Here is a 9158-nt window from a genome sequence, read left to right as displayed (position 1 = left end):
AAGGCCAACAATGGTGCACAGAACTTTCATTTGTTTAGCATCTTTCCCCGTCCGCCAAGAGAGGTTCAGGATCCCGTGGAGCGAGAATTGACGTCCGGGTTGTCGTTTTCTTTACAATCTTCTTTGAGGTTTCTTGGCTTGGCAAACACTGCAGGGTTGAGAGCCGGAGGACTAGTAGCTTGGTCAGGGTTGGGCAACAATCCAGGTGGGCAGGAGCTCTCAGTTGGGTCCCTGGAAGAAGAAGAGAGAGAAAGAGACCCTCGTGTGGGTTTCTGAGAAGATCCAAGATTTGTTTGTTTGTTTACTTATTTATTTATTTATTTATTCCAATACACAATGAGAGTTTTAGTGTGTGTGTGTGTGTGTGTATATATATATTTATATATTTATATATATTTATATATATATTTACAACAGCACGAAGCTTAAAACTTCAGCCTGATGATGGTGAATGTGATTTCACTGAAACGTCGCATAGACACTCAAAATATTACACGGGGCAAAACCCGAACTCAGAACAATCTACATATATATATATATATATATACCGTGTTTCCCCGATAGTAAGACACCCCCGATTGTAAGACGTAACGGGGGTTTCAGGGGGGTCGGCTAATATAAGCCGTACCCCGAAAGTAAGACATATGTCTTACTTTCGGGGAAATATGGTACTAAAAGCGAGGGAGCTGCGCGCCCAGGAGAGTCTCCCTTACGCAGCCTGGTGCCAGCTGGCGGTGGCGCGCTGCGCCCAGAGCTTGGGCCACCCGGTGGGCGAGGCGGCGGCCCTGGCCGAAGCGGCGCGGCTATGGCTGCGGCACGAGCGGGAGCTCCGACTGCGGCAAGGCAGCTAGATGAGAGGGTATTGCCGCCTCCCTCTCATCTAGCTGCCTTACCGCAGTCGGAGCTCCCGCTCGTGCCAGAGCCGCGCCGCTTCGGCCAGGGCCGCCGCCTCGCCAGCGCCGCGAACTGCTCCGACGCCTCCGACACGTTGGGCTTGCGCAGGAAGCGCTTGCGGAGCTTAGACGACACCAGCCGGTAGCGCGTCAGGAAGTCGCCGCTGGCTCCGGCGCCCGAAGAGGCCTCGCTCGGGCCAAAGCCCGAAGACGAGCCGGCCCCGGTGCCCGGGACAATATAAGACATACCCCGAAAGTAAGACATAGTGGGGCTTTTGGGGATAAAAAGAAAGTAAGACACTGTATTACTTTCGGGGAAACATGGTATATATGTCAAATGTTTTTTTAGCTGGAATTTTAAAATTAAGGGAGACTAGGATGGTCCCATTTCGGCCTTGTTCTGGCCTCATCAACTAGCCACACCCTTCCTTACTGGGATTCGATCCGGTGCTAAAAAAACATTTGACACATACAGAATATAGTTGTCGGCTACAAATAAATTAACTGCCTTGAAATGGTCCTGGGTTGGGCCTAGAGGCAAAAAGGAGCTGTGACGTTCCTTCAATATACCAGGGTGATCCGACATAAAAAAACATATATGTGTGTTTGTGTGTGTGTGTGTGTTTTCGTAGATTTTCACGGGTACAGGTATGACGGTCTTGGTATATTCTGGTTTCTTCCCGTGTAGGATTTGGAAATTTCTGGTGACGTTTCAATGAGGTCCCACTCATCATCTTCAGGCTGGTGTTTCTGTCCTTGTTCTAAGGCGAACACTGCGAGACCTGAGCTGCCTTCCTTCTATAAATACTGGTGGCTGGGTGTGGTTTGATGGCTCAGCAATTGCCTGCTGTGTAGAAACTTCCTGGTGAGTCAGTGGGGTAACATCTGGGGTCGTTGATGTAGCAGAGGTATGCTGATTAGTTAATGGTTGTAGATTAGGCGTGATATCCTGAGTAGTTGGAGCTTGCAGGCTACTTGATTGTTTTGCAATGTGTGTTCTGAGTCTAGTTTATGTTTTTATGGCTGGGTTATGTTTGAGGGCTGGTTTCCAGGTGTCTGGTAGGCGGGAGGTATCATCCCGCTTGTTCATATTTTGGGGATGTTTTTCTTCCATTATTATTCTTTTGCTGTAGTGTTCTGTTTTGGAAACTAATTTAGTACTGTCAAAATCAATTTAGTAATTTCCAAAACAGAACACTACAGCAAAAGAATAATAATGGAAGCCATCGAGATACCAGTATTTATAGAAGGAAGGAAGCTTAGGTCTCGCAGTGTTCGCCTTAGAACAAGGACAGAAACACCAGCCTGAAGATGACGAGTGAGACCTCATTGAAACGTCGCCAGAATTTTCCAAATCCTACACGGGAAGAAACCCGAATATACCAAGACCGTCATACCTGTACCCGTGAAAATCTATGAAAACATATATATATATATATATATCTCAAATGTTTTCAGCTGAAATTTTAAAATTAAGGGAGACTAGGATGGTACCATTTCGGCCTTGTTCTGGCCTCATCAGCTAGCCACACCCTTCCTTACTGGGATTCGATCTTCTAGCCTAAAATGGCATTGTTATAACATGTATGCAATAGTGTGGGAGTTAAGGTTGATTTAAAAAAAAAAAGAATTTAAAAAAAAAAACGATTGAAAGAAAAGGATGCAGGAACTAAAGAGGAGAATGGCATAAACCAGAGTTGGCGAGGGACCAAGGAGAGAGCCAAGTTCTCTTAGGATTGTTGTCCTTGTTCTAATTAACAAATAAATAAAATTGCGTATGCTTGCCAGAAACCCCCCCTCCTCCCAGTACTTATTCCCAAAATTATATAGAGGCTGTGCCCTGGCAGGCCAGGTTCTCAAGAGCCCACCCTCAAAAAAAGCCCCCTTAGCTGCAAGACGGTCTCACCTCTTGAGACAGACCGGTGGCATTCCAGGTGAAGCTTGTTTGAGGTCCAAGTTTACCACGCCTGTCAATCTCTCTGCCTGGTAGTAGGATGAAGGGCATGGATTACACAGGACAATTGGGGGGAAAGTTAGTTGGGGGAAAGATCAAAAGCAACGTGAGAAAATACTATTTTACTGAAAGAGTAGTAGATGCTTGGAACAAACTTCCAGCAGACATGGTTGGTCAATCCACAGTCACTGAATTTAAACAGGCCTGGGATAAACATATATCCATTGTAAGATAGAATACAGGAAATAGTATAAGGGCAGACTAGATGGACCAGGAGGTCTTTTTCTGCTGTCAGTCTTCTATGTTTCTATGTTTCTACAATTATCTTGGTGACCTGCTGGCTCAGCGGTTAAGATACAGTGATTGGTCTCATTTGAGACAACAATGACACCGCGTACAGACGGGAGGTTGAACAACCAGCCTCGTGGTATGACCGGAACAATCTGGAACTGAACACACTCAAAACTGTAGAAATGGCGTTAGATTTTAGGAGGAACCCTCCCATCCTACCACCTCACACAATACTAGACAACAGAGTATCAACAGTAGAGACCTTCAAATTTCTAGGTTCTATCCTATCTCAAGACCTAAAATGGTCACCTAACATCAAAAACGTCATCAAAAAAGCACAACAAGGAATGTTCTTTCTGCGCCAACTCAGGAAGCTCAAACTGCCCAAGGAGCTGCTGATCCAGTTCTACAGAGGAATCACTGAGTCTGTCATCTGCACCTCTATCACTGTCTGGTTCGGTTCTACAGCCCAACAAGACCGACACAGACATCAGAGGAGAATCAGAACTGCAGAAAAGACAATGGCTGCCAACCTGCCTTCCATTGAGGACCTGTAGACTGCACGAGTCAAAAAGAGGGCGGTGAAAATATCTACAGACACTTCGCATCCTGGACACAAACTGTTCCAACTCCTACCCTAAAAACGTCGCTACAGAGCCCTGCACACCAAGACAAAGGCCCCTTTCTGTTCTCAATTGATTACGTGATTGTGGAGATGCTGCAATGGTGCGTAAGCATGAAAAACATTTCTAAGTCCCCTTTTCTTTTTTCTTTAATTTTAAGTTTTAACAAAGCTTTGAATGGAAATTCATAAAAATAGAAATACGTACAAAAAACAGAGAGATTTCTTAACCTCTCTTCCCTGGCTTATTTTACTTTATATACAAGTTTACATATTATGCGGTTTTCCATATCAATATTCTTCTTGCTCTTCTGAAGTAACTCTACATTCACATATAAATAAAAATAAACTTAAATCCATGATTTGTATTAAGAAAAGGAAGGAAGGAAGAAAAAAATAAAAAGAAAAGACAATCAAACAATTTAATACCTTCCTAATCAATTTGAAAAAGTTTGCCGGATCTTAAAAAAAAACCTAGAATTTATTTAATTGTAAATTATGTATATATTTTTTGCAAATCTAACATCAATGATTTGTATTAAGAAAAGGAAGGAAGGAAGAAAAAAATAAAAAGAAAAGACGATCAAACCATTTAATACCTTCCTAATCAATTTGAAAAAGTTTGCCAGATCTTTTAAAAAAAACCTAGAATTTATCTAATTGTAAGTTATGTATATACAGTATTTTTTGCAAATCTAACATCAATGAAAAAAGGTAAAGCTCTCCAAATAGATTTTTATCGTATTTCCTCTTTGTGGCGTAAGTAGATTAATTGTTTCCCCTTTTCTCCTTCTCTTTTGCAACCAGTTATACCATTTATCCCAGATTTTATACTTTTCTTAAAATCCCTTTTTCAACACATTTGAAACTTCACTCACTAACAAAGTGTCATAAGACGAGGATTATACGTACATACATGGCCCAATCATTCAAGGGATACAGACCTGATTTGGGAAGGGTCCAAAGATTCTGGGCATGGTTGGGACCACGGGACCATCAAGTCTGGGTTGGCTGGGGTTCAACGTTCCCAAAGCAATATTCTTCCTTGCCCTTCCCTCCAGCGTCAAATAGGATGCTTTTTTGGCAGCTGCGGGAGGAAAGGAGACCACTCAGTAGAGCCGCTTTGGGGCAGCCTAAACCTGCAGGAGACGGAGGTTCTCCGACTTACCCAAAGCGTAGTTATTCACCTTTTGCATCTCCTGTTGCAACTGTTTCACCTCCTTCTGGATGTCGTCCATTTTTGGGGATTCTTCGTGGCGAAACAAGGAAGAAATCTTGGCCTGCCGAAGAGAAGAGCTTGTTTGTCATCTATGGGCTTTGGCTATCTTGGCTTCCAAGATAGAAGCATAGAAGACTGACGGCAGAAAAAGACCTCAAGGTCCATCTAGTCTGCCCTTATACTATTTCCTGTATTTTATCTTACAATGGATATATGTTTATCCCAGGCATGTTTAAATTCAGTCACTGTGGATTTACCCACCACGTCTGCTGGAAGTTTGTTCCAAGGATCTACTACTCTTTCAGTGAAATAATATTTTCTCACATTGCTTTTGATCTTTCCCCCAACTAACTTCAGATTGTGCCCTCTTGTTCTTGTGTTCACTTTCCTATTAAAAACACTTCCCTCCTGAACCTTATTTAACCCTTTAACATATTTAAATGTCCCCCCTTTTCCTTCTGTCCTGCAGACTAGACAGATGGAGTTCATTGAGTCTTTCCTGATACGTTTTATACTTAAGACCTTCCACCATTCTTGTAGCCCGTCTTTGGACCCGTTCAATTTTGTCAATATCTTTTTGTAGGTGAGGTCTCCAGAACTGAACCCAGTATTCCAAATGGGGTCTCACCAGCGCTCTATATAGAGGGATTACAATCTCCCTCTTCCTGCTTGTTATACCTCTGGCTATGCAGCCAAGCATCCTACTTGCTATTCCTACCGCCTGATTGCACTGTTCGCCCATTTTGAGACTGTCAGAAATCACTACCCCTAAATCCTTCTCTTCTGAAGTTTTTGCTAACACAGAACTAGGGTCTGATACGAGGGTCGCCCAGAAAGCAATGCACCACATTTTTTTTCTCAGCCTACAGTAATGGTACAAATGCAAAACTTTAGTGATCCATTATTTGAATTGTCAGGAGGGTGCGTGTGTGTTGTGGTTAGCTCTGGCCCAGCTCCTGCCCCAATGACTATGGATGTGGGGGAGACATCCACATGATGCAGGCCTGTTTTGCTCCCGGTGGAATCTGCCGATGAAGGCTCCTCTGACCAAGAAGACATGAGTGACAGGGAGGAGGAGAGTGTGACAGACAGCTCAGAAGGAGATCAATTCTCTAGCTCCTCCTTGGATTCAGAACAAGGGTTAATGATACAGCCACGCATGCGGAGAGCGATGCATAGGCAGCAACAACTGAGAGATTATTATCAAAGAAAATGAGGCCACCTGTGGTTGGGTGGGGCTGTGGTCATTAGTGAGGCTGCTATAAAGAGCAGCCTGTGGGTTTGGCCATTGTGGAGGATTATCTGATCGTTGTGTTTCGTGCCTGCCTTGCTGACTTTGACCTTTTGTGTGCTGATTTTCCCCCGCTTTGAAACTAAACCAGAGCAAAGTGTGTTTCACTTTGTGAAAGAAGAAGAACTGTGAATTGCCTCACAGCTGCAAGCTAAGTATCACAGAACTGATAAGGGACTTGTACAAATTACCAGTTTGTGTGGAGACGAGGGCTCTTTGCTATACAAAGAGTGCTCTGTTTATTTTCATTTTCGGTATAAAGAACATTGCTTTGAATTTTCAAACGTGTGTGTGTCTGAAATTGTATCTGTGCATTTTCGGGAGGAGTCTACCAGAGAGCCCGACAGAACAGTGTGTAAATTTTGCCTTTCTTCAGACAGATAGCAGTGTTTCGAAATGGCATCTATATAAGCAGAATTTAAAAGAACAGGATGGAGATTACGTGGAAAAAATAGGGAGTGTGGAAGAAAACAACCTTCTTTCTTGTGTGTAAGTTTCATTGTGTTCAGTAAATAATTTTTGAAGAAAAAACGTGGTGCATTACATTCTGGGCGGCCCTCGTAATGGTCCGATAAAGCTTTCTGATAAAACCTAAATTGTACCTTCACGTAGGAGACCAATCCGGTATCCTTGCTGTCCAGCTGTTTTCTCTTCTGCACAATGGCTGCGCAGAGGTCTGGGTTTTGTTCCATGTGGATGTAAAGCTCCCGCAAAGCTTTCTGTGTGTAAGTTAGGGACTGTCTCTCATAGTCCTCTGGAGAAATCCTCCTGCAGAAGGAGACGTAGAGTGGGGATTCATTGTCAAATTCACTGAGTATCTCCATCTTCGCCCTGCGTAGAAGAAGGAGATGAGCCATGAGTTCTCCAAAGCCTTTGATTCAGTGGTCCATGACAAACTTATTTAATATCTACATGAAACCGCTGGGTGAGATCATCCAAGGGCATGGGGTGAGGTATCATCAATATGCCGATGATACCCAGTTATACATCTCCACCCCATGTCCAGTCAACGAAGCAGTGGAAGTGATGGGCCGGTGCCTGGAGGCTGTTGGGGCCTGAATGGGTGTCAACAAACTCAAACTCAGCCCAGACAAGATGGAGTGGCTGTGGGTCTTGCCTCCCAAGGGCAATTCCATCTGTCCGTCCATTACCCTGGGGGGAGAATCACTGACCCCCTCAGAGAAGGTTCGCAACTTGGGCGTCCTCCTCGATCCACAGCTCACATTAGAGAAACACCTTTCAGCTGTGGCGAGGGGGGCGTTTGCCCAGGTTCGCCTGGTGCACCAATTGCGGCCCTATTTGGACCAGGAGTCACTGCTCACAGTCACTCATGCCCTCATCACCTCGAGGCTCGACTACTGTAACGCTCTCTACATGGGGCTACCTTTGAAAAGTGTTCGGAAACTTCAGATCGTGCAGAATGCAGCTGCGAGAGCAATCATGGGCTTTCCCAAATATGCCCATGTTACTCCAACACTCCACAGTCTGCATTGGTTGCTGATCAGTTTCCGGTCACAATTCAAAGTGTTGATTATGACCTATAAAGCCCTTCATGGCACCAGACCAGATTACCTCAGGGACCGCCTTCTGCCGCACGAATCCCAGCGACCAGTTAGGTCCCACAGAGTGGGTCTTCTCCGGGTCCCATCAACCAAACAATGTCACTTGGCGGGACCCAGAGGAAGAGCCTTCACTGTGGCGGCCCCGGCCCTCTGGAACCAACTCCCCCCAGAGATTAGAATTGCCCCCACCCTCCTTGCCTTTCGTAAGCTGCTTAAAACCCACCTCTGCCGCCAGGCATGGGGGAACTGAGATACACTTTCCCCCTGGGCCTTTACAATTTTATGCATGGTATGTCTGTATGTATGATTGGTTTTTATATAATGGGTTTTTAACTGTTTTTAGTATTGGATTTTGTTATATACTGTTTTATTGCTGTTGTTAGCCGCCCCGAGTCTGCAGAGAGGGGCGGCATACAAATCCAATAAATAAAATAAATAAAAATAAATAAACTACTTCTAAAACTCAAATCCTATAGCATCTCAGGATCCCTCCACAGCTGGATTACTGCATTCCTGTCTAAAAGGCAAACAAGTGGTCAAAATAGGAAGCTCCATATCCACCCCCGTTCCTGTTAAAAGCGGTATCCCCCAAGCTAGCGTGCTGGGATCTACGCTCTTCATTCTCTACATAAACAACCTTTGCGATCTCATCACAACCGTGTTCTTTTTGCAGACGATGTAAAACTCTTCAACACCACTGATAACACAACTACTCTACAAAAAGACCTAGACTCGGTTTCTGACTGGTCCAACTCCAAATCTCAACCAGCAAATGCTCTGTCCTACACATCGGCAAAAAGAATCAGAACTTCAAATACAAACTGAATAAACAAATTATCACCGAAAATCCCCACCCGGTCTAACCTCGGAATACGAATAACAAAAGATCTAAGTGCCAAAGCCCACTGCAGCAACATCGCCAAGAAGGCCTCAAGAGTTGTTAATCTAATCTTACGTAGCTTCTGCTCTGGAAATCTCACACTACTTACCAGAGCTTATAAAACTTTCGCCAGACCCATCCTCGAATACAGCTCATCTGTTTGGAACCCATACCTCATTTCTGACATTAACACCCTCGAAAATGTCCAAAGATACTTCACCAGAAGAGCCCTTCACTCCTCTTCCCGTAACAGAATACCCTACGAAACTAGACTTAAAATCCTGGGTCTTGAAAGCTTAGAACTACAACGCCTTAAACATGATCTACGTATTGCCCATAAGATCATATGCTGCAACATACTACCTGTCAAAGACTACTTCAGTTTCAACCACAACAACACAAGAGCACACAACCGATTCAAGCTTAATATTAACCGCTCCAAACTT

This window comes from Erythrolamprus reginae, chromosome 10 (genome assembly GCF_031021105.1).
Source record: "Erythrolamprus reginae isolate rEryReg1 chromosome 10, rEryReg1.hap1, whole genome shotgun sequence".
In the NCBI taxonomy this organism is placed as follows: Eukaryota; Metazoa; Chordata; class Lepidosauria; order Squamata; family Dipsadidae; genus Erythrolamprus; species Erythrolamprus reginae.
The sequence above is the reverse complement of the archived record's forward strand: the minus strand, read 5'-3'. Positions refer to the sequence as shown.